This window comes from Panthera pardus, unplaced genomic scaffold, assembly GCF_024362965.1.
Source record: "Panthera pardus isolate Hobbes unplaced genomic scaffold, ASM2436296v1 HiC_scaffold_24, whole genome shotgun sequence".
Taxonomy (NCBI): domain Eukaryota; kingdom Metazoa; phylum Chordata; class Mammalia; order Carnivora; family Felidae; genus Panthera; species Panthera pardus.
The window spans coordinates 118,003,820-118,030,277 of record NW_026526810.1 but is presented as its reverse complement, the minus strand read 5'-3'; the positions used below and the strand labels follow the sequence as shown (position 1 = coordinate 118,030,277).

Sequence of the window (26,458 nt, the reverse complement as noted above, 5' to 3'; positions counted from 1 at the left end):
CTGATTAGAACAAAAAGGCTGACCCTCCCATGATTAAGAGGGAATTTCTCTTACCTTGAGCTCAGACAGGTTTTTTTCCTGCCTCCAGACTTGAACTGAAACATCAGCTTTTTCTGGGTCTCAAGGCTGCCAGCATTTAAACTAGAACTCACACTTTGGCCCCTTTAGGTCACCAGCTTGAAGACTGCAACTCTTGGGATTCGGCAGACTCCATAATTGTGTGAGCCAATTCCTTATAATAAACAAACAAACAATTGATTCTGTTTCTCTGGAGAACCATGACTAATACACTCACCTCCTTAAAGTAGAAATATAGACGTACATGTTTGCCTCACCTGTTGTATTTAGAGTAGCTTGCCATGTTCTGTGGTCATTTAATTCATGCTATGTATCATTTGTCTTTCTGCAGTGGGCACTGAACCTGAAATCAGAAAACTAATTTTAAGTACTAGTTTTGCAAAAATTTAATCTCGTAAGGACTTCTCGCCTTCAGTTTTCCCATCTGCCAGATTTGGATAATGATATCTATAAAGCATGATGGCTTTGAAGATTAAGTGACATATTATTTTTAATGTTTTATTTATTTTTTAGAGAGAGAGACAGAGAGACAGAGTACGAGTGGGGAAAGGGCAGAGAGAGAGGGAGACACAGAATCCGAAGCAGGCTCCAGGCTCTGAGCTGTCAGCACAGAGCCCGACATGGGGCTTGAACTCGTGAACTGCGAGACTATGACCTGAGCTGAAGTCAGAGGCTTAACCAACTGAGCCACCCAGGTACCCCAAATAAATGACATAATTAAAGGGAAAGTGTTCTGCTGATCCTGGTAAACAGTCGGTGTTTAACTAATGTTTACAATATATAATATGGAATATAAATCAGGGCAGGGTCCATGCTGTCTACTTTTTTGTCTACATTCCCCAAAGAGTTAGGCATAGTAGATACTTGATAAATGTCTGTGAGAAAAAATGAAATATGTAGATAAAAACTCTTTCTTTAGTTTCTAAAATTATACGCATGGCTATGTGCATGGAATGAAGTGTGAATGTATAGAGTCAACTGAATAATATCAACCACTAACACATGGCATGTGATCTCAGCACAAAAATGAGCAATTGGTGAGCGACACTATAGACCAAATGGACCTAACAGACATACACAGAACATTCTATCCAAAAAACGGCAGAATACACATTTTTCTTAAGTGTGCATGGAACATTTTCAGGATAGACCATATGTTAGGCCACAAAACAAATCTTAGTAAATTCAAGAAGGTTGAAATCATACCAAGCATCTTTTCTGACCTTGCGGCATAAAACTAGACATCAATAACAAGAGGAAAACTGGAGAACTCACAAATACATGGAAATTAAACAACACCTTCCTAAACAACCAATGGATCAAAGAAAAGCTTGAAGGGAAAATAAAGTTTCTTGAGACAAATGAAAATGGAAACACAACATACCAGAACATGTAAAATGTAACTAAACCAGTTCTAAGAAGGAAGTTTATAGCAATAAATGCCTACATTAAGAAACAAGCAATACCCCAAATAAACAATCTAACTCTACACCTTAAGGAAGTAGGAAAAGTTGGGCACCTTGGGAAGGAGCCCAAAGTTAGCAGAAGAAAGGAAATAACAAAGATTAGAACAGAAATAAATAAAAATAGAGAACAGAAAAATAACAAATAACATTAACCAAAGTGTCTGACTCTTAATTTCAGCTCAGGTCATGATCTCACAGTTCATGAGTTGAGCCTCACTGACAGTGCGAAGCCTGCTTGGGATTCTGTCTCTCCCTCTTTCCCTTCCCTTCCCCTGCTTCTCTCTCTCTCTCTCTCTCTCTCTCTCTCTCTCTCTCTCTCTCTTTCTCTCAAAATAAATAAATAAACTTAAAAGAAAAAAGATTAACTAAACTAAGAGTTGGTTCTTTGAACAGATAAACAAACTTGACAAGCCCTTAGTTAAACTAACCAAGGAAAAAAGAGAAGGGACCCAAGTCAACAAAATTATAATGAAAAAGGAGAAACAACTGATACCATAGAAATCCAAAAGATTATAAGAGGCTATAAACAATTATGCACGAACAAACTGGATAAGCTAGAAGAAATGGAAAAATTCTTAGAAATGTACAATTTACTAGAGCTTAACCAGTAAGAAATAGAAAATCTGAGCAGACCAATAACTAGTAGAGAGATTTAATCAGTAATCAAAAATCTCCCAATGGAGAAAAAAGCCCAGGACCAGATGGCTTCACTGGTAATTTTAACAAGCATTTAAAGAAGAATTAATGCTAATTCTTCTCAAAACTCTCAAAAAAACTGAAAAGGGGAAAACACTCCCCAATCAAAAACCAGCATTATCCTGATACCCAAAACAGAAAAGGATACTACTAGAAAAGAAAACTACAGGCCATATCCCTGATGAATATAGATGCAAAAATTCTCAATAAAATACCAGCAAATGGATTTCAGTGGCACATTAAATGGATCATTCACCACAACCAAATGGGACTTATCCTTGAGATGCAAAGATGGTTCAACATTTGTGAATCAATCAATGTGATACATCACATTAATAGAATAAAAAAAAAAACATAAGAACATCTCAGTTGGTATAGAAAAAACATTTGACAAAATTCAACATCCATTCATGATAAAACTTCTTAACAAATTAGGCATAAAAGGAATATATCTCAACATAATAAAGGCCATATATGACAGCTAACTAACATCATGCTCAGTGGTGAAAGTTTGAAAGCTTTTCTTCTAATATCAGGAACAAGGCAATATTTACACAACATGTATCTGATGAGATTAACATCCAAAATATAAAAAGAATTCATACAGCTCAATAGAAAAAATAATAATGTAATTAAAAAATGGGCTAAGGACTTGAATCAATATTTATCCAAAAGACATATACAAAAGGACAACAGGTACATGAAAGGATGCTCAATATCACTAATCATTAGGAAAATGTAAATTAAAACCACAATGAAATATCACCTCCTGCCTGTTAGAATGGTCATCATTAAAAAGACAAGAGATAACAAAAAGCTGGTATAGATGTAGAGAAAAGAGGATCTTTGTGCACTGTTGGTGGGATTATAAATTGGTACACCACTATGGAAAACAGTATGGAAGATCCTCAAAAAATTAAAACTTAACTATCGTATCATCCAGCAATTCCATTTCTGAGAATATATGCAAAGTCAATGAAAACACTAACTCAAAAAGATATATGCACCCCTATGTTCATAGCAGCATTATTTACAACAGCTAAGACATGGAAACAACTTAAGTGTCCATTGATGGACAATGGATGAATGGATACGCAATGGAATATTATTCAGCCATAAAAAATACAAGGAAATCCTACCATTTGCAACAAAATGGATAGACCTTGAAGGTATTATACTAAATGAAATAAGTCATAAAGAGAAAGACAAACACTGTATGATCTTACTACTGTGTAGAATCTAAAAAACAAACTAATTAAAACCAGTCCAAAGAAAAAGAGATCAGACATACAGATACTGGATGCAAAGGGTCATGCCAGGGAAATTGGAGGAGGGTGTTCAAAAGGTACAAATTTCCAGTTTTAAGATACATAAATACCAAGGATTTAAGGTACAACATGTTGACTATAGCTAACACTGCTGTATGATATATAGGAAAAGTAAGAGAGTAAATACTAAGAGTTCTCATTACAAGGAGAAATTTCTTATTCTTTTTTTTCTTTCTCTTCTTTTTTATTGTATCTATATAAGATGGATGTTAGCTGGATTTCACAATTTATGTAAATTTCACAATATGTATACATCAAGCCATCATGCTGTATGCCTTAAGCTTATATAGTGTTGTATGTCAATTATTTCTCAATAAAATTGGAGGGGAAAAAATGAGCAATTTTGTAAGACAACTGCAGTCTTCTAGGAAGAGGAATTCAACATCCTGCTAATAAAAGTGTCATCTTCAAGATAAATGACTAGGCCAATGCAATGGGGGGATGTGTGTTATGAGAGATTTTCTATTATCTTCAAGACAAAACAAAACTGAAGTCAATACTGATGATATCTTAAGGGTTATTGGCATAACTCTAGTGAGCATGCCTTATTTTACTATCATCACTATGGATCACTTCTCAATGTAAAATAATCTGCTGACAATTGGGAAAAGTAATATTTATATCTCATATCTCAGGATTTTAAGGGTCAACTATTCTAGTTTAATCTCTTCTTTAACTATTAACTTGAATTGTGCTCATATAACCCGAAAATAAACTTTTTGTCATGTCACATAACAGATCTGATGGAATCATTTGGTTATTTTGGCCTTGTGAGGACATAGCCACAGAGAAAGATGCAAAGTAGTAACTCCTGATTCTGATAGCTTGATATATATATTTTTGTATGGCTAGTAAACCTAAAGGCAGTTAAAATAAAAAATCTCCATAGAATCACCAAATATAAGTATATAAATTCTTTAAGATTATCTAGTCCTTTCATTTTAAGAAAACTGAAACCCAGAAAGAATATGAAGATTTCCAATTTGTACAGGACTAGTTTTGAACATGATCCAGATTATCTGATTCATTCTTTAATTCATTCTTTCATAAAATACTAATTAAGCATCACCTTGTGCCAGGCATTGTTTAAAAACTGAAGACAGATGGAAAAGGACATCATTCTCATGAAACGTGTATTTTAGAAGAGACAATCAAACAATAAAAAAAAAAAACAAAAAACAAAAAACAAATAAGAGAGTCCGAGATAATGAAAAGTGCTATAAAGATAACAATTTGGGATAATGTATCTGAATGTGATGTGGATGCCTCTTCAAAGGGAGTTGTCAGCAAAGAACTCCCCAAGAAAGTGACATTTGAACCAAATCAAAGATCACCAAAACCAGTTTTATGAAGACCTGGATAAAGGATATTCAAGACAGAGCCACAGAGAGTGCAAGGTCCTTGGAATGGCATACACTTGACAGGTTTGAGAGAGAGAGAAAGCCAATGTGGTTGGAACATATGGATGAGGAAGTAAGTGAAATGAGACTGAGGTATTTACAGCTGATGAGAAATTGGGACTTGATTTGCAATGCAAAGGATACCCCCAGTCCAGTGCTCTCACATTGCAGTGTCCCCCACTCTCATGAAGCTGAACATTTTCTGGCAACAAATAACTCTACTTCTGGAAAAATAACTAAAAAGCAGGTTTGGCTCCTTTGCTAAAGAATTTCATTTATCTGTAACATGAGGCTGTGCAGTAAGCCAAATGATTCCACAAAACAGATTCCCTTGGATGGCCCAATCCATTTAATCTACCAAAGGGGTGCCATTTGTTTCCCTTGGGCTGATGCAGAGTTGTATGTCCAAGTTGGACATTATGTAGTCGTCTGGGAAGCAAAAGCCCAGCGAGTGAGTAATGACGAATGGCTTGCCTCTGAGGAGTACACTTCCTCAATGAATCTGTATCAGCAGTGCTGGGCCTTCCAGCTTCTTCTCCAAAATAGGGGCCAAGTCCACAGGCTCCTTAGAGACAAGAGTAATTTTTGCTCATATTTTTTTTTCCTGCCTGAGAAACAGAGAAAGACAGCTCTGGTTTAAATCAAGCCCCCAATCCAAGGCTTGCCTCCATCCTATAATGGAAGCTAAATGAAACAAGTGAAGGTTGTTTTGACTTACACCCAATAGAGTTAGAAATTCATTCAGGCATTCAGTGAGCAATTGAGGCAGGTGGTGATCATGGGAGTGGCCAACTTAAGGTCTATCTCAGGTCATCCCATTTTCCTCAGCTGGTAAATCTTTGTTACAGCAAATAGGATCCATTTATATGTCAGATTTTCTACCAGACTACCATCCAGTTTAATTCCTCCACAACATCAATTCCATCTCTAGATGAGGATCTATTTTGTAAACCTCTACCCCATCTATCTCTGCTGAGCAAGAGAGAGAGGAAAAGACTGGGAAGTCAGAAGTAGGTATCTTGGTCTTGAGCCAACTTGAGGTGAGAATATAGACCTTCCCTTGTGCAGCCACGTTTATCCTGCAAAACTTTATTTTCATTCTCATAATGTCTTAGAAGTAAATCAGACCCTGACTAAAAATAGTGATAATTTCAGGAAAGTAACTATAAAACCATATTCCATAGGAAAGAATAACAATGACAACAGGGTATCATTAATTAAGCACTTAATAAGAACCAACCACCATATTATGAGTGCATTAGCTACATTTTCTTACTTATTCTTCAGCAATACCCTGTGCACTGGGTAGCCCAGAAAGTGGTAAAGTAGAATCCCAGTCTTTGTAACTGCAAATGCTATACTCTTAACCAAAATTGGAAAATATGTTAGTTGTGAGGTTTTTATTTGAAATGAAAATTAATTCTATTAAGAGTAGATGAATTAGAAACGCTGAGTATTCATCTCTGTTTTATTCCCCTCTCTCAGGGGTCAGCAAACTATGAACAAATCTGCACACACACCTGCTGATCTAATAACATAAATTAAATTTTATTGGAATGCAGCCTTCCCCATTTGTTTATATATTGTCTATGTCTGTTTTTATGCTACAACAGCAGAGTTGAGTGGTTTCAATGAAAGACCGTCTGGCCTACAAAGTCTGAAATATTTGTTATCTGACACGTTACAGCAAATGTCTGTTGACCCCTGCCCATTATCTCCAATAATCCTCTTCTAACAAAGATTTAGCTTAACCACAATAAGTCCTGGGATATCTTTCTCACAAACAAATTACTATACAAGATGGATATTTTGCATGATGTAGCAGATGCTGTTGGTGCTCTGGCAAGACTCCATTTATCTCCTAACTGTTCTGAGTTTGGTTCCTAGCAGCTCACAGATGTATCCTTCTCATGAGAGTTGCTTGCAGGAGCCTGACTGGAGCCATTCCCCTAGAATCCTTGCAAGGTTAGACCTTCCTTCCAGGGTAGCCCATCGCCAATGACTGACTGTTATGGGATATAAACCACTAGCTCCCCTGCTTCAAGTTGGGACAATCATGTGCACCATGGTCCATAGCTCCCTGTGGGATCAGGCTAAGGTTGGACTTCAGTGGAATCCACATCTTTGCAGAGCTTCCCTCCCTACCCCTCCTGTGTTCTCACTCTTTTCAGGTTTGGCCTGCAGCATTCTCTCACTAAATCCCTTGCAGGAGAATTCTCTTTGTAGACTTTGTGTCTTAATGACCTGCTTAAGACATATGGCAAATCTACACAAGTATTCACTGTGTCTATATATAATGCAAAGGAAATGTGTGAAAATGTGGTCTGCATTATGTGATGACGTAATGAACTTGGGAAGCTGGTGGAAAGGTGGAAAAATTTTTCTTTTACCCTCTTATTTTGGTGACAGGATGTGCAGATTAAACTGAAAAATAAAGAAATTAACTAGAGAAAGGGGTTTTTGTATGCACATGAGAGCCAATGAAAGAAGTAGCTGGCTCCTTAAATGGTTGAAGTTAGAGGGTTATATACCTAATTTAAATAAAGGAAGTGGGATAGAAAAGACTTTTTTGAAAAAAACAAATAATTTTCTTCAGGAAAGATAAATGGGTTTTTAGAAGAAAAATCAAGAAATAAAAACATTTGTGATGTTTGTCTATACAAATATGAGTGGACTTTCTGTCTCCTTCAGGGCCATAAAACTCCCCTAGGGAAGGGAATTTGGGTAGGTTTTCTTTCTTTCTTTTTTTTTTCCTGAGGAAGATCTCTCCTGAAAAAGGAATTTATGGTAGTCTTATTTCCCAGAAGTTGCTGCTTCAAAGAAACTCCAAGAAGGTTTCTTTTTGTACCTGTTGATTCTCAATTGTCTTCATCTCAAAAGAATCCTTATGCCAAAGTGTCATAATCTAATCTCCTTCCATATCAACTCTGGGGTTCCAGCAGAATCTCATTGGGAAAGAAGAAATGGAAGGAAGGAGGAGGGGCCACCTAGTGTTATTCTACTCTAAGTTGGGGTAGTCCTCTGTGCAGATGACTCATCTAAAGGAACCCCCATTTTCTTCCTTTCCCCACTAGTAGTATTGACCGTCACTCCTAAGACAGCCCATCTTCTGTCTCAAGCCTTAGTGTCTACAGATGCCAAAAAAAGATTGAGAACTTTCCATCATGATGGCTCCATTGACTGCTACTGCAAGATTTATCAGCCTTCGCCCCAGTCAGCAGAGGACTCAGAGAAAGTAGCAAATGACAACTGAACATAAAAGCAATGGTCCATTTAAAAATGTATTTTGTTATCTGGTTCCTAGCCTGACATGTTCCTTGCCATGTGAACCTCAGAAGCTTACTGGGGTGAGAAAAATAAGAACAGCTTTCTTCTTTAAAACAGGGCACAATTGTCACATACTTTTTAGCTACATTGTGTTGTATTTCTGAGGTTTTAAAAAAAGAACCTTCTTGGAATACCCTCTCTCCTGCACAGGTCATCCCCCCTCACACACAGCACCCTGTGAGATACTGTATTCTGTTCTGGGCACACTCACATACCCCAGGATAGACAGCCCATTGGAATGTCTGTTAACAAATGCCCTGAGGCATTCTCTTTAGCTGAACAATTAAGAAAAATTTCTAAGAGACTGAACCATGTGTGACCTAAATTGGCTTTAAAAATGCTATTCAGAGCAGAGGGAGCAGCATTTGCAGCATAATGCCCTTCCACCTTGACATTAATTATGCACCGTGGTGTTCAGAGAGCAACTCTGAGCCAGGAATATAAGTGTTTGTAAAGTAAACATGTCAAGCAAGGCAGAACATTGTAAAAAGAAGAAAATATTAAATCCAATGCTGTTATGATCCGTTTCCCTACTCTTTTTTTCTTCACAAATCTTCTACATTCACCCAACAAAGAGATGGCATTTCCCTCTTCAAAGAGAGGTAAGGTGACTCAACAATACTTATAGTTTGGATTTCTTGAAAGAGAAAAAGAGAAAAGAAGGTGCTTTTTTCCACTTTGTGATTGAAAATAAAAGGGGCTTGCTGATTTAAAGAGCTGCACAGCCCTAGGGAACCTGTAGAAAGCATTCTCCATAGGAACAATTCTGTTTCTAGACAGCCATATGAACTGTAATTTCATTCCCCTTTCTGCATTATCAAGGACATTTGCATGACAGCAGGGTCCTAGCAGTTCCTGAGTTTACCTATTCCTAATCCTTACTTCTTCATTTACTGTCATTAGCCCTTGTGGGTGGCATCTTTGTCAATTGTTATAAATAAAATCCCAATGCCACAAAAGATGCTAGCTTTACGAAGAAGCTTAATGAGAATATTCCACTGTTTATAAGGAACAATCCTCAGATAGTATCCAAAATATTCAGAAGATTCCAGTGGCTTTCAAAATAAGTTTTAGCCAACTAAAGACTTAGCTTCAACTAAGTCTTATGAGAAAGCTCAATTTAAAACACATGCACACACACCCCCCCAGATAAAAGTGGAGCATCCCTAGTACCCTGTTTGAGCTGGGTACCACCCCTTGTACACACACACCCCATGGTTGCTGTGTGGGTAACTACAAAGAACTCTCAAGGCACCTGCCAACCTCAGTTTAGAAATCAATAATTTAATCCACTCACAATATATAGTTGTCTTCTGGATGAAGTATTTATACTCACTGACAATAGGCCTATTAAAACCATTTCCTTTAAAACCATTCTACAGAAAAGCCTCTCTGTCTAACAGAATTTCATTCACTAGAAGACAGGTGAAATACATTTTTCTGGGAAATACTATCTTTACTTCTTTAGACATATCCTTTGACAAACCATCTCTGCCAGGAATATCAAGTTGATAGAAACTGTGAACACATTAGAAAATCACAACATTAAAGAAAAGGGAAAAAAAATCAAGGAAGAATTTATTTCTGGTAAAACACAAAATTCCTGAAGCAACCAAAACTCTCTATGGGTCACAAATATTAGAAGGAAATTAACAAGCACTTAAGAGATGTGAAAGATAAATCGAAGATACAGAGTAACTGAAAAGGGTAATTCTGTAAGGTCAAGTGTACAGTGTCTAGGGTATAGAAGATAATCTCTCAGTGATAGATAGACCAGTACATGAGAAAGAAACAAAGGGAATGTGATTATGTTTAGCTAAGAAAGGAAGAATGTAGAAATTGGATATACGTTTGAAATTCCATTAAGTTAAAAAAAAAAAAAAGTAGACTTGTTCTGTGTTGCCCCAAGAGCAAAATGAGTAAAGTTTACAAGAAATGAGATTTTACACAAACATAAGAAAAGGCCTTCAAACTAGAGTTGATAAAACAGACTAACTTGGGAGGTAATAAGCTTCTAATAGTAGAGGCATAAAAGTATAGAGAACTGGGATTCTTGAATGGGATTTGGTGCTTGGTAGACAAGACCTTAAAAGCCTTTACCAGTGCTTGATATATGCATTCTGTTTTCACTACATATGTTAAAAGATAAACAAGCATATTGAAATTTTAAGAGTTTATTTGAGCAAAAGTTGACTCAAATTAGACAGCACCAAACAGGAAGTGGTTAGAAGCACTCCACACACAGGAGCTGGGGCAAACTTTTATAGAAAAAGGGTAGAAGCAAAGTAAGGAAATTATTGATTGGCTTAAAGCCTAGTTGGCTGTTTGTGACTGGTTGTTTTTAGGTTTTGATTTGGTAAATTTGTGTTTAGGCTTAGAGTTTGCTTTGCTTATATAGGTACCATAGCATTAGGGCCATCTCAGTTTCATGACCTTCTTGTTTAATTAAACAAGTACCAGCAGAAGTCAAAACACATTCTATAAAAAATCATTATTAAAACGTCCACGAACCACCAAGAGTGCTTGAGGTCTTCATCATGAAAGTTACAAATAACATACAATTGGATGGGGTAAAATCCACATGTAACCTAAAAAAGGAAAAAGTTAGGAGCATCTTTGGAAACTGTGATGTCACCTCTCAAATGATTGGGAATTAGATTGTTCCCTCAGCATTTAAACCCTCCATATCTGATCACACAGTACATCTTGGAAACAAGAGTAGTCATCATATACATCACTTGTTTAAACATAAATATGTGACTGAAGTTGTTTTCAAACTGAAAACCCTACATAATAGGGGACACATACACAAACACACAAACATACACACACAAAGAAAAATAGAATTAAATCACAGAAAGTCAGAATTTGTTTTGGGTCTTCTTTTCTACCATCTTTGGTCTAAAACTCTGTATGATCTGTATTTGTTTAACATCAGTTTGAGCCCCCTTTCCCTACCCTTTGTGTTAAAAAAATAATAACAAACAAACATACACAAAACCTCCTTCTCTGAATATACCTCTCTTTTATTCAAACTTCAATTCCCAAGTGAAATATATCTTCCTCAGACAGACCATTCTCAGACAGACCCCAATTTAAAGAAGCACCCCTTCATTTATCATTTATTGTTCTTCTTCTTTGCCTAAATAATTGATTTATTTTTTTTAATCTCTAAGTCTGAACTAGATTAAAAGTTCCACATTTGTTTAGTTCATCATTGTAAATTCAAGACCAAAACCACAGGAGTCTCAATAAATATTAGGAAGTATAATGAACAAATTTATAAGTATAGGAGAAACTTGTTTCTGAGGTTGATTATGGAAAGTCTCTTTTTAAGCTTTTCAAGATGCATACACACTTATTTTCAAGTGCTTTTTAAAATTTTTAGTTATGATTCTCTTCATTTTTAAAAATTCCATTTTAAATCAATAATTAATTGAAAAACTGTTATACGATGATGTTATGCTAGGTATTGCATGGTATATTAGTAAATGTTCCAGATAGTACATACTCAAAAACTTCACTCTATTTGGATGTATAACATATACTCAAACTTTATTCTCTGTAAAGTTAGGCATTAAATGATATTCTAGAGATAGGAAGCCTGAAACCATGATTCCAAGGGATAGGAGAGAGATGAAGGACAGGCCACATATTTCTAAATCTTCAATTTTTTTGTTTTGTTTTGTTTTTTAATCTGTGTGAAAAAATATACATACATATATATATATATATATATATACACACACACACATACACATATACATACACACATGTGCATATATGTATGCATGTATATATATACATATATAAGTATGTGAAAGACTAATGTAAGGTAGTACACAGAAACACTACATAAACATTATAAAATAATTGGATATTATATGTAACTTTCAATGGATCTATATTCTTTAACATTAAACCTATTTAAACAAATTTTCAAAAATGTTTATAAACCTCAAGATATATTTTAGTTTCTTTACTAATTGTTATCTACCATGTTTATTATCTTCACTGTTTTAACCAGTATTTGATATTCCAAAGAGAAAAAAGACTCCACTACAGGAAGAACCCCTAAGAAGTCACCTGACTTGGATGTCAGATGAAATTTTCCAGAGGACACAGAGACTGAGATTTGGTTAAGAATAACTCCAGAGAAGAGGCAGAGGGGATGGCATTCTAGGCAGAAAGAACAGCATTGCTGGAGTGAGGAAGTGAGAAAGAAAGAGTATGTCTTCTTCCAGAAACTGGCAGAAATTCAGTATGGCTGGAGTGTAGTAGATTTGGGGTTGGTAAAGAGCAGAAGTGACAAGTGATGAAACAAGAGAGATAGGTAAGAGCCAAATCCTGAAAACTCATTTAAACCCAAGTTCAAAGTTTGGAGGACTTTAGCAAAAAAAGAGTTGCTTTTAAATATGGCATGAGCAGTAATGGAGCCTGGTTGTTTTGTCTGGTTTTTATTTTTATTTTATTTTATTTTATTTTATTTTATTTTATTTGCTGCTTTTTGTCAAGAAAATTCTCTTCATAATTAGCTTGTGATGTTTAATAAATTTTTTAAATTCAAAAGCAAAAATAGCAAAATGTTATGATTTACTAAAACCTGAATAGTGTTTTTAATAGTATTCTTTATACTTTTGTATTATGTTTAAAATTTGCATAATAAAAACTTAAGGGCAGCACAGGCTGATGCCTAAATCAATCCAATAAATAAGGTTCTCCACTTTCTGCTTTTAAAATTCCAGTATTGTTACTGTGAGGAAAGTCATCATTAAGTCCAGACAATGGCCCTCACTTTAACTCTTAGAAAGCAGAACGTTTATAAGATAAGGACTGCCTTTCAAAGCACAGTTGACATGATGATAGGTTCTTTTGCTTATAGCAATTCATAACATTTGCTAATGTATATTAGTAGGAAAGAGACATACAAAAATCATAGGAAGATAATTTGACCCCCCAACAATAAACTCAGAGTGCATTGATGCCTATTGAACATCTCTGTTACAAAAACATCTACCTATTGATATTGCTGATTCATTTCCACTTACTGACTGAAGTCCTGGACTTCTGTGGCCAACATAAGATGTCTAAAGACTACCATGTTCCAGCCTTTCACTCTGATTACAGTCTCAGGTTTCTGAATGTGTATGGTAATGTAGAGCCAGTGTTTTTCCATTATACATTGCTTCTGGACTTTAAGCTCTTTGGGACTTCTAAGTGCAAGCTAAAGGTACAATAAGGTAAGGATCATGCCTGGGGTGAGGGAGCTTGTCCAAGAAGCATGAGCCAGACTTATCACTTAAGGTGGCTCCCTCCCTTCCCCACTAGCCAATTTAGGTCAGGTCTGTGCTCCAGACTATGAAGATTAGATCTCCTTTTTTAAAAAAGCAGTATCATAGACTTCACAGTATTTAGCAATCAAGTTATCCAAATGCTTAACAGTCCTCAAATCACCCATATTATTCCAAGATTATCTGAACCAACAAAAATGACATAAAATTAAAGAATTACTATGGGCAGGCAGTTGGGAATGGCTCTGTAAGATTCTCCACAGTGCCTTCACTTCCTCAAAAATGGCACTTTACAGCGCCATGTTTCCTATCCCTATAATATCACTTACTGCACAATTTTGTAGAGAATTATTTGTGTTCCTACTTCTCTTGCTAGACCATGAACTCATTCAATGGATAGACTGACTAAGGATTATCCATCTTCCAAAATCCAATAAATAATATATTTCCTGTAAAAAAAAGTAGAAGCTCAGAAAATGTTAACCAGCCTCCATTGGCTTGGAATCATCTCTTTTCCAGAAGAATTGGGCTTTGTGGATACCATTGCTGAGTCAGACATTGGCAAGAACCATTTTATACCCTATTGGCATGTGGTTCTCTCCCCATTTCAAAGGTGTTTCTTTCAAAATAAATCTGCAGAAAGCATAGCTCAGGTGTTGACAGCCAGCTGGATGTATCCATTTTCATGAATTGCAGAACTTCCAATGTGGTTAAGGGTGTGAGTTGAAATTAATACAAACATCTTTTTTCCCAGTGTCCCTAGCGCTGAGAGAGAAGAAATCTTAAAATTAAGGTTTCAACATTTGGTGAAAACATAATGAATTTATAATATTCCAAAAGAAATAAGGTTTGTCTAAATCATTTTGCCAATGGTCACAGAAATATATGCTATATCAACTTATTTAAAACAGAAACAGAAATTTAAGAGCTCCTTTAAAAACATAAGAATTGAGGGACTGTACTTTCTGTTATTCTTCTAATCATCTACCTTCAAAACCACAATGAACTTTCCTCATTAGTTCTGCTTATGTGGAGAAATATAGCTGCCTGAGGTAACAGCAGCAATTAAACTTTCAGAAGTAGTATGCTAGGTTTACATGCATTCACTTTAATTTAGTTTTTTCCCCTTTTTCTTTTTATGCATGTTAGTTGCCATTGTGTCCTCCACCCCTCACTATAAAAATAATAATCGAAAATACCTTAAAATGTAATAGGTTGAAGGTTTATGACACCCAGTGCCAAGGGTATGTCAATAATGTCAAATATGGGATGCAAGGTATTCTAGAAAAGTCTGATTGCCACGTGGCCCAAGTGTCCTCCTGCTAATGGGAAAATAAGGAGATCTGGTTGGTGATATATGCCATGACTTTAATGAGAGATGGAGAGGAGGAAGTAAAGGAAACCAAGTCACGTAAAAACCCTCAAAGGTTCTGAGAGTCAGAAAATGAGATTGAATCTACAGCAGAGAAGAACTACTCCAAAAAAGTAACCTCCAAGAAATGAAGGAAGAAGAGGAAAATTCCAGAAATCCTTCTAAACATATGCAAACACCATTCTCCACAAAATCTAGAGCATGAATTGTGATTTAGAAATGATTTTGGTTTATTTTTTCCTAGTTATAAAAGAAATAACCTTTGTGAAAAATATGGAAAAATATTTAAAGATTAACTATCACTTATTATTCCAATCCCCAGAGAAAACTTTCGTGAACATCGTGTTGTACTTCCTTCCAGATATAGATATTTATGCATGTTCCATAACATTGAGATGACATTAAATATATAATTTTTGTGTCTTACATTTACTTACATTTTCCGGTGTCATTAAAAACTCTTCTAATACGGGACGCCTGGGTGGCGCAGTCGGTTAAGCGTCTGACCTCAGCCAGGTCACGATCTCACGGTGCGGTCCATGAGTTCGAGCCCCGCGTCAGGCTCTGGGCTGATGGCTCAGAGCCTGGAGCCTGTTTCCGATTCTGTGTCTCCCTCTCTCTCTGTCCCTCCCCCGTTCATGCTCTGTCTCTCTCTGTCCCAAAAATAAATAAACGTTGAAAAAAAAAAAAAAAAAAAACCTCTTCTAATACATTATGTGGATGTGCAATTGTGTACCCAAAGATTAGTTCAATATTTGTTGAATATTTTTGTTATTTCCAATGATTCAACTATTTTTTAAAAAAATCATTGGGAATTCATAATCACCAAAACCTGGAAGCAAGAAGATGTCCTTTAATAGGTGAATAGATAAATTGTGGTATATCCATATAGTGTAATACTGTTCAGCAATAAAAGGAACGAGCTATCAAGCCACTGAAAAGACATGGATAAATCTCAAATACACATTGCTAAGTGAAAGAAGTCAGTCTTAAATGGTGACATACTGTGTGTTTCCAGCTATATGACACTCTGCAAGAAGCAAAACTATACAGATGATAAACAGTTGCTTTGGGAATGGGAAAAGGGTTCAATAGGTGAAGCACAAGGAAATTTCTAAAGCAATAAAACTATTCTGATACTGTAATTGTTAATAGACACTATGCATTTGTCAAACCCATAGGATTTTACAGCAAAAAGCGTAAACCTTAAGATATGGAATAATTGAAATAATTTTTTTAATATTGATCTAGGAGTTCAGGGGTCGCATGATGGGATATAGACTGTAGCAAAATGATCTGACTGTGCTACAAATGTATGAAACAACTTCATTGACAGGGATGGGGAAACCATTCTAACCTAAATAACTTTGGAATGTGTGGATTCCCTAAGACTAAAGGCAAAAGGAACTATACATAAGTTGTGTATTCTTGTTGATAAAATTGTTTCCATGATGGTATAATTGACAATTCTGAAACTACAAGTATAACTGGATTTGAAGAATTAAGTAAATGGATGGTGGATGGTAAGAACTGAGTTCTCCCTATTCTAGTGGGAGGTTACAGATAAGCAATGGTGGAGGCTAAAGTGATCCATGTAGTCAAGGATTAGAGTTGGGATGAACTCATGTTTAGCTTAATAAAAATACAGATGGTTACAGTTAGAAATGGTTATAGGTCTGTATATATACATGGGTTAGTGTACACACATATATTTTTTCACTTTGTCAGCTGAAGGAGCCCAGAAGGAACAAGCCCAGGTCTTGTTTTCTAATATTACTCTTCAATAAAAAGAACAAAGCCTCCTTGGAAGAATTGTTGACCTTAGGACGGAGAGCAAAAAAAATATACAAGAAGAGTATGAAGACTTCAGTAGTGGTAGAAACTAAGGAGGTGCTCAAAAAAAAACACAGTGATGGGTTATGTCAAAGGGACATAGGAACCAACTAAAAAATCTTCAAACGATGGAATAATTTGAGCAAGAAAATAATGAGGAATTAGACTGTAGCCAAAAGTATAAAATAAATATCTATTAATTCATACTATACCCATAAATAAATGATTAAATGAATAAGTTAATGGAGGAAAAAAGGCAATCTTCCCATGGACAAAAATTCCAAATTATGTAAATACTCTGGTCTTAAAGTTGGTACATAATTTCCTGCTCCTTAATTGTAAGCTGCTTGTAGTGGCTTTCTTTCAAAGAGTACAGAATGGGAAGGGGGTAAAAGTAACTTCACAGTGGCAAAACCTGACAAACACAACCTCTGCCAGGTAGTCAAGATAACAGCAACACTGATAAGTCATGTTGATAGTATGTACCCTTGATAGCATGTGATGAGAATGGACTTCACCTGTGTGGTTTTCCTCCCCAAACCCATAACCCCAGACTAATCATTAGAAAAACATCAGACAGTTTCTAATATGGGGGCATCCTACAAAACACGTGCCCAGTACTCCTCAAAACTCTCAAGGTGATCAAAAACAAAGTAAGTCTGAGAAACCCACAGCTTAGAAGAACCTAAAAAGACATGACAATAAAATGTAATACAATATCCTGGATAAGACCCTGGAATAGAAAAAAGGTTATTTAATAAAAACAAAATCAGGAAATTATTCTGAATAAAGTATGCATTTTAATTAATAATAGTGTATCAATATTGGTTCATTTATTATGACAAATGTATCATAGTAATGTAAGATGTTCATGATAGGGGAAACTGGATGTAGTATATATGGAAACTGCATTACTTTTGCAATTTTTCTATAAATCTAAAACTCTTCTAAATCAAAAAGGTTATTTTTAAAACCTTTAGGAGTAATATTTTGGCCACAAAGTGTTGTCTATATTTCTGATTATTTTATGAGAAATGGGATCACTGATTAAAAACAAATAATATTTTATTTTATTTTTTTTAAATTTTTTTAACGTTTATTTATTTTTGAGACAGAGAGAGACAGAGCATGAACAGGGGAGGGTCAGAGAGAGGGAGACACAGAATCTGAAACAGGCTCCAGGCTCTGAGCTGTCAGCACAGAGCCCGACGTGGGGCTCGACCTCACGGACTGAGAGATCATGACCTGAGCCGAAGTCGGTCGCCCAACCGACTGAGCCACCCAGGCGCCCCAAAAACAAATAATATTTTAAAGGACCATAATGCCAACTACTTACCATTAACTTTGCACTAATTTATAATGTCAGTGACAGTGTTTGAGAGTCTATTGCTCTGTAGGAGCCCTGAATTAAAGTGACTTAGATCTTGAATCTTCTTCACAGAAACTATGTAAACATACTAGCTCTTTTCAAACTGAAACAAAATTAAGTCAGAACAAGACAGTGGATAAGTGTTTGAGGTAGAGTGTGGGTATGTGTGTGTGTGTGTTGTGTTTGTGCATGTGTGTGTGTGTCTGTTATCCTCCACTTGCTGTGTGCCTTTGAGCCAGATACTTAGATGCTCTAAGTCTCAATCTTTCTCATCTATAAAATGGTGATAATGGTCAAATGTTCTACCATTGGGTTTAGAGGAAAACTAAATGAATAATACATACAAATCAATTAGTACATATGTCAAGCGTGGTAGTTCTGGAGAGATGATGGTGAACAGGACACAATCCCTACACATCGGAGCTCACATTCTAGCAGCAGAGTGAGAGAAATGTGAAGGAAATTGCAATATTATGTGGTAAGTGTGAGAACAGGCTAAGATCAGGCTGCAGTAGAAGCATATGGCATGATCAAGAAAGGCTTCTCAAGGAAAGGGGCAGCTAAGCCCGAATCCGAAGAACTTAGAAGATTTAGCCCAGTGATATGCTGGAGCAGGCAGGCACCCACTTGCGAGGACCAATTATGTACATTGCGTGCATACATCTCTTCCATTCCCTGTTCAAGGAACACATTGGTAGCTTGAAATCTGCCGTGGTAAAAGAATTTGCACCCTGGAAATTGTCAAATGCTGCAGATCAGGGCTCTCCCTCCTCCTCATTCACCTGTACAACAACCACATTTGAAGGAGGAAATGAAGAGGGAGGCAAGAGGCACGATACATTTGGGAAACTAAAAGACATTCAGTCTAACTAGAGTGTGAAGGGGGCATGAAGATAGATAAGTGGGGACCAGATCATGGTGGTAAGCCAAATGAAGGTGTTGAGAATTTACCCTGAGAGCAATGGGGAGCCTCTGAAGGGTACGGAGCAGAGGATGGGACTTAGATTCCATGTTAGAGAGATTCCTTCTGGCTTCAGAAGATAGAGTAAAACTGAAACTGATAGGGTGTGCAATTACCATTAACTTATATGGAACAATTTTTGAGCATTCCCAGACCAAAAAAATAATCTCTCTTAGGCTTTTCTGATACCTTAGGACACATCTTGTTACCAGATACACAAAATAAGTCGAGATAAAGCACAGATGCTCACAGACACAGTTCAAAGTGATGGCGGCTTGATGCTGAGATGCTGATGTAGTTCCCTGGAAGGAGCTGGGCGGGGGCCCCTCTGCCTGCTGGAGGGGCGCGCTGCCTCTATCACAGCTCACTGCAGAACAAATGCTGAATGCTATTTTCACTCTTTGCCTTTTTTTCATAAAAGCAAAAATCCTCTTCGGGTTTCTTTCAGTTGGTGAAAACAAGCACTAATGTAGGTCTTTTGTAAAAGCGAAGTGGCATAACGATGAACTTTCAAACAGTAGCTGATACCTGTTGTTAGTTTTCTTCTGGCAAAGAAAGGACAATGCTCACTTCCGGCTGATGGCACAATTGGAGCAAAGAAATAGCAACAAGAAAGTGCATAGTATTTACAAGAAACTGTGAGTAACATAGTTAGTCTTGGATAGAGAGGGATGGAAGGAAAGTTCTAAAAGATAAGCCCAAAAAGTTGGCAACCAGATCATAGAAGCCCTTGAACTTGAAATCAGTGGTGTCCAAAGTGAGTGAAACCCCCTGAGAAAGTGAAAAATAATCCATAGGGGCATGAAAAAATATATTATAACTTTATTTGTATTTATTCTCTTTCCTTTAAAATACATGTTTCTGTATATATGTATAGTAATATATACTAATATACTTGGTAAATGCAAGTATTTCATAAATAAATACATAAACCTATATACATGGGACGTGTAGTCAAAAGTTTTTATTGGTAAGGGCACATAATCAAAAATTTAGAAACACTGCTATAGACAATGGGGAACTATGGATGTTTTCAATGCTGTGACTCAGTCTGTCAGAGGAAGATGGCCATGGCAGCGGGGTGAAGAAGGGGTGATTACAGGTGGGAAATTTGAGACAGCTGGACCAGTTGTTGGAAGACAGGCTCAAATCCTGGCTTTGCCAGACAACAATTATGGGATCTTACTTAAGTCACACAACTCTGCCAATTTTCAATTTCTCCAGGTCCAAATGGGAACAATAAAAACAGAATTTTACGAGAATGAAGTGACATAAATATGTGGAAACACCCAGCCCAGTGATGAATTAAGTAGATGTTTCAGGAACGTCCAGTGAAATTGATTCTGATGTTCTAATATACATTAGGAAGTAGTAGCAAATGACCAGTTACAAGATGCTGAGGGTCTAAGATTAAGGCACTGTGGGAGGGACTAGAAAGTTGGAATTGACGTAGTTTGGATGAAGAATCAATCACTGAACAGGTGTGGGAATGGGGGTGGGGTGGGGAATAAAAGCTGATGTGGCTCTGGGTTTTCTTGCATGGATGCACAGGAAGATGGACATTCTACTTATGATGGTAGAATACAGGAAAAGAAGCAGGTGAAAGTCACAGTGTTAGTTGGAAGCATGTTGAGTCAGAGGTACCAGCAACACATCTACTTCAAGTTTACTAGGCTCGTAAATTTAGACCAAGAATTCAGAGGGGAGATGTGGGTGGCATCTGGAAAGAAGCTTTTCTGTGGGTCACAAGGCAACTAGCTGAGCTTTAGGGCCAGACTGCAAGTTATCCAAAAATGGTGCTGTGTGCTATTCCCAGACAGTTAACTTGCTTCTTGTGGCCAAAAAATCATGTGTTAGGAGTCTCCCTAAATTCTAGGCAATTCTAACCCCATTTCTAGTGTTTTGTAGAAACAGCCTTACATACACAGACACGGACAGGGGGCTTTATTTACCCGTGTGGAGTCCATCAGGACCTGATAGTGAGCTACAACCTTTTATCCAATCTCCAGTCCTGGTCTTAGTCTTTAATTCGCATACAAAATCACTCTTGGTAGTTTCTTAGATCCCTTACTGTAAGATTTTGATTCAGCAGGAATTTGCATTTTAAACAAGCACTCAGATTACTTAATGTAGGCTCCCTGGAAAAGAGATTACTATCAGGATTTCCACTGTGTACATGAATTCCTTCTTCAGGCATGGAAGCAGTAATCAGCAGGTCAAACAGGTCAGCAGGAAATGCGAGTTCTATTGCCCATTTAGAAATTGTGGCATAGGGGGTTGAATAGCAGCCAGAAGAACTTTGCAAGAAAGTCATTAGGAATCATTGCAACTGATTTGAGTTCTCTTTGAGTAACCGTGACTGTGCCAGGGCAATGATTCTCTGGGGAACAAGAGGATTTCTGTGCCAACGGTTTTGTGGTAATAAACTATTCTGTTAGAGCTGTATTCATCCTTTGTCTATTTTATAGCATCCCAACACTGGGAAAATTGTAAAATAAACATTTATTTACAGCCCAATACTTCTTGTCCTTGTGTTTATTATAATGAGTGTTGAGGACATTGGTCACCATATCCTCTTTTTGAGGACCCTGGGGACAAATTTCTGTTCAGTCTTAGTATTAGGGATAGCTATGTTTTTCCTAGGAATGCTTTCTATCCTAACCTTCTATAAAATCCAGATTAACCAGTTGACCAGATTCCCTTTGGTGATTGCCTGCTATACCTCTTAGAATTAAATTACTTGAGGTCAAATGGAAGTTCCTTTATGGTATGAAAATACTTTCTATAATAAGATGAATATACTTTCTATAATAAGTATTACATTCAGAATTTCTAAAGGATGTCACATATATCCTATTAGAACTTTATAAAAGTTATTCTCATTATTTTAACAGATAAAAAATTGAGACTCAGAGCAAGTAAATGATTTGCCTGAAATCACAGAACTAGTCATGGGAAAACTAGAATTTTCATACACAAATTCTGACTTCAAATCCAGTCCTCTTTCTGTTTCCTCTACAAAAAAAAAGAAAAATCATTTTTACTATGCTTTTCAATTTATTAAACCATATATATATATACATATATATATGTATATATGTCCACATATACAGGTATGTATAAAATTCTATTTCATCTGTACACCAATCCTGAAAAGAGCCACTTGTATTTTATCAAATGTTTCACAGATCTGAGACACAGAGCTTCCAGGACTTGTCCTAAGTTAATCAGCACAAGCCATGGCGTTTGGACTCAAACCCCAAATTCATAAACTCAATTCTGAGTCTTCCCCTAAACTATTTCTAATGTGCAATCCACTATGCTTGGGGGTTAACTGATATTCCCTCTATCCGACCACTGTCACTACCAGGGAGAAGCTAAGAACTGAAATGCCAAAATTCTTCTAATTCGATAACTTTATATTTATTATAATAAAAAATAGTCATAAGATAGGAAACCATATGCACCTGTTACCATGTAATGGTGTACATGAATGTGCACTGAGCAGAAGTTAGGAAAAAGCAGATAATGCAGAGATTCTGAGAACATTAGGTAAAAAAGCAGTAGTACACCAGTGAGAACACAGAGCTGGGGGGCAGACAGGTTGACAACTGCATTACCCCCCTTACAATCCTGCCCAAGGAGGGACTCAGAAATGAAGATATTCCACCATGCCTGTCCCTTTGTTTCTTTTCTGTGAAATGAGAAAATGGAAAAAAAAAAAAAAAAAAGTTAAATGTATGTGTCTCCGATGGTGTCAATTTGTCAAGAGCCTAAATTCCCATCTAAAGTGTTACTTTTCTTAAAATATCATCTGGAAAAGAAGAAAGTCGCTGAATAATTTCTCAGCTTTATACAAGAGCACACCCAAAATACGTGCCTGGGGATGGGCTTTCACTCCACCCCATCCTAGCTTATTGGAGCTGCAAGTCTTCTTTCCAAGCAGATTGTCCTGATAGGTCGTTATCGATGGCACTGGGGTAAAAAGTGGACGAAGTGGAAATGCGAGCCTAATCTGTCAGGCGCAACAAAGATAAATACCCCAGCAGCTCTGTCATATTTCACAGCACATAGTGTTGACTATAGATCTCCTGACATGACAAATTTTATGGCCAAATGTGGTGGCATTTTGCAACCTCGGGTCTACTAAGGATGGTTGGTCCTTCTCTGAGAGGGTCAGTTTTGATAAATTGCCCTGTTGAACTCCCCATGAAATAGGACATTTCAGGTTAGCCAAATTCTCTTTGATGTGCATATCCCAGTTAGCCTCAAGACATTTACTGGAGGAGTTTTTCTAGTTAGAAGGAGGAAATGAAACCACATATGCCCTTCTCATCTTTCTTATTATTTTGTCAGCCACGAAGAGGAAGGTAGTAGAAACTCATTCCTGGGACAATTGTGGACAGATTTCTTTCAGGAGGACACTGCCTGGGAGGAGAGAGAAAGATCACCTGTTCAATCTCCAGCATCTTTTAATTCCCCTGGCACAGAGTCACCACTCAGTTTTTCTTTTGGGTTGTCTTTCCTCATACAGAGAATCTTGAGTAGCCAGTGGACTAATGCTATGTATTCCCCAAAAGAAACTGTCACTTATCCAGAGCAAGCAAGAATGATGTCTCTATTCATAGAATTACTTAAGCGCCTCACATAAGGAAAAAAAAAAGCTTAAAAGCTTGTGTGGGCCACCCCATTTCTCCAGCTTTTCAAAACTGGTTGATGAATGGTAGCGATAAGAAAAGTGCCTGGTACCTGCAGGCTAATGTCACCACAACCTGTCTCCAATTAATTCAGTCTTGCACACAAGGGCAGAAACTGTCATGGTTCCAGCTCTGTCATAAAATAATTGTGACCCTGGGCAAGTCACCAAAACTTCTCTAGGACTTTTATTTCTCCTCGGTAAAGCAAGTAAGTAAAGTATTACACTACATGATCTCCATATTTCCTTCCACAGCAAAGCTTTTAGAAGACAGTACAGCAAAGTTCCTAAGAGCGTAGGCTCTGGAACAAGACCAAGTTCAAAACTTGGATCTTCCCCATAATAATTGAGTGTCCTTGAGCCACTTTAAAAAAAAAAATCTTTTTTAATGTTTATTTAGTCTGAGACACAGAGAGACAGACCATGAGTGAGGGAGGGACAGAGAGAGAGGGAGACACAGAATCCGAAGCAGGCTCCAGGCTCTGAGCTGTCAGCACAGAGCCCGACGCGGGGCTCGAACTCACAAACCGTGAGATCATGACCTGAGCCGAAGTCGGTCGCTCAACCAACTGAGCCACCCAGGCGCCCCCATAGCAAATATTTTTGAGAGCCTATCCTATATCAGGCCCTGCAAAGGCTCTGTTGGGTCTAAAACAATGATGTGACATGTCAAAACGTTGTCTAAATTTAAACTCAGACAAAATTTCAATTATTATACTATGGTCAAGCCATAGAATGTTTATTTTTGTAAGCAATTACTTGCAGAAAATAATTCATTAAGTTACTAATTGTTTTCCCCCTTAGGACTTTGCCTTAGCCTATATACACATTTCTAGCTGTGACTTCCTCATCTGAATACTAAAAGAGTTTGACTAGATAGCCTGAAAGGTCCGCTCCTTCTCTAATATTCTATGGAACAAAAGTAATCAGCTCCCTATGAACTAGAGCATAAGGAAAGAAGAACAGCCTGGAAATAAAGTACTTTCAAAAATAATGACTAGAAGGATATGCACAAAATTGATTATTTCTGGGTGGTCAGCTAGCTTGTGGCTGAATTTTACTATTATCTTAAAGTAATGTTTTCTGTTCCTCCTCTCTCTTTCCTGTTTGGTTGTACTATTATTATTTGGGCTGCCTAAAAGAGTACAATGTAACCAACTTTCCTGGAACTAAGTCTGGAGAAGTTCTGAGAGGATATACTCCTTTCTCCCTCTTGATTGATGGGTCAATTGAGAAACAACTGGTGTATGGAAAAACCATAGACTTCGGAGTCCAAAGACTATATTTTAAGTCCTGTTTCCCCCCTTTGGCTTTATATTCAACCACGGGCAATTCACACATCCTCTCTAAAGTTCAGGTTTAGCATCTATAAAATGCAGACCTTCACAACTGGCAGGCATAACCCTAGGCTGACTGGCTATCTCTATCTATCCATGTAAGATAGCTATTGTTATGCCTTATTTTCCAGATGAGAAAGCAGAAGCTCACTGAGGTTAAAAAAGATCATATAGGTGAAAGTGTATTATAAATCCCAAAGTTCCATATGCATTTTGTTGTAATTATTATTACTGTTGGATCACCCCATCTAAATGCTAGAGTTTTATGCCTGGTTGATTACAGTAACATACATAAAATAAACTTTGATTATGGGTAAATGTTTTCCTTCTCCTTGATTTGAGATATAGAGAAAAAAAATCAAGAGGAGAGTGGCACTTGCCCTTTCTACTAAACTTTAAGCAGTAAAAGAAATGGTCTATGTCTACTTACCAGTGAGTATCTCTAGCATGTAGAATTGTGCCCAGCATATAGCAGGAGTTTAGTAAGTACAGGAAAAACTCTTCCAAAGAGTGATGTGAGTTCAACTACTCACTCACATAAAATTCCTGATCACATTATTGCAAGATGAACAAGAAGGGCATGCAGTTTGCTAGCTGAGAAGTATGGGGTGCATAATCCAAATTCAGGTAGTCCCATGACTATGGCTTGGTTTCACCTCATATTTATCTTCTCTGTCCTAAATATTTTGAAATATTGATTCTGGCTCTTTTATCTGCCTGAGATTTCCAGGATAGCAATAATTACAGACATACCCTTATGCCCCTCTGGCCCCAGTTCAGGTAAGAATGGGAGAACATTGGAAATATGAGGATCCAGCCACCACATTTACCCCCAAAACTGTCCCTCCTATTTCTTTACTTTAACTTACCTCCCTCCCTTCCAACACACCTCCTCCCCACTTCCCTTAGGTGATAAGAACCTTAATCAGGAGCTGGGCAGAGAACCAACATCAGTTACCAATCACAGTGTCTTACTGTGTTTTACTTTTGGTAAATTGAATTAACACATAGCCAGAAAGATAATTCAGATAAACGAAGGTATAGTTATGGCATATTTAAGGAGATAAATGAAACTAGTGTGTATTGGGGCAAAGAGTACCCCTAACAAGATTTGATTTTATTTTTTCTCAAAGCGAGAGAAAATGAGATGAGAGGAGAGGTTTAAGGAAAAAGAGAAACAAAAAGACATCCATACTAGCAATCGACCCAATTGTGGCTTTAAAGATCACATTTCGGGAAGAAAACAGTCTCATAGACAAAAATCCCCCAAACAGCAATTTTTTAAGTCTTCAGCTTCCACTAGG

The 26,458-nt window shown here is 37.0% G+C and overlaps 1 long non-coding RNA gene across 1 annotated transcript; it reads right to left on the bottom strand.

Moving 5' to 3' along the window:
• On the bottom strand, positions 1-25,688 carry LOC128772798 (uncharacterized). The gene is made up of 3 exons (XR_008416948.1): positions 25,585-25,688; positions 336-421; positions 1-232 (listed from the first exon to the last, which is right to left on the bottom strand). It is a non-coding gene; the product is annotated as an uncharacterized LOC128772798 (long non-coding RNA).
• Between the last annotated feature and the right edge of the window lie 770 nt (positions 25,689-26,458).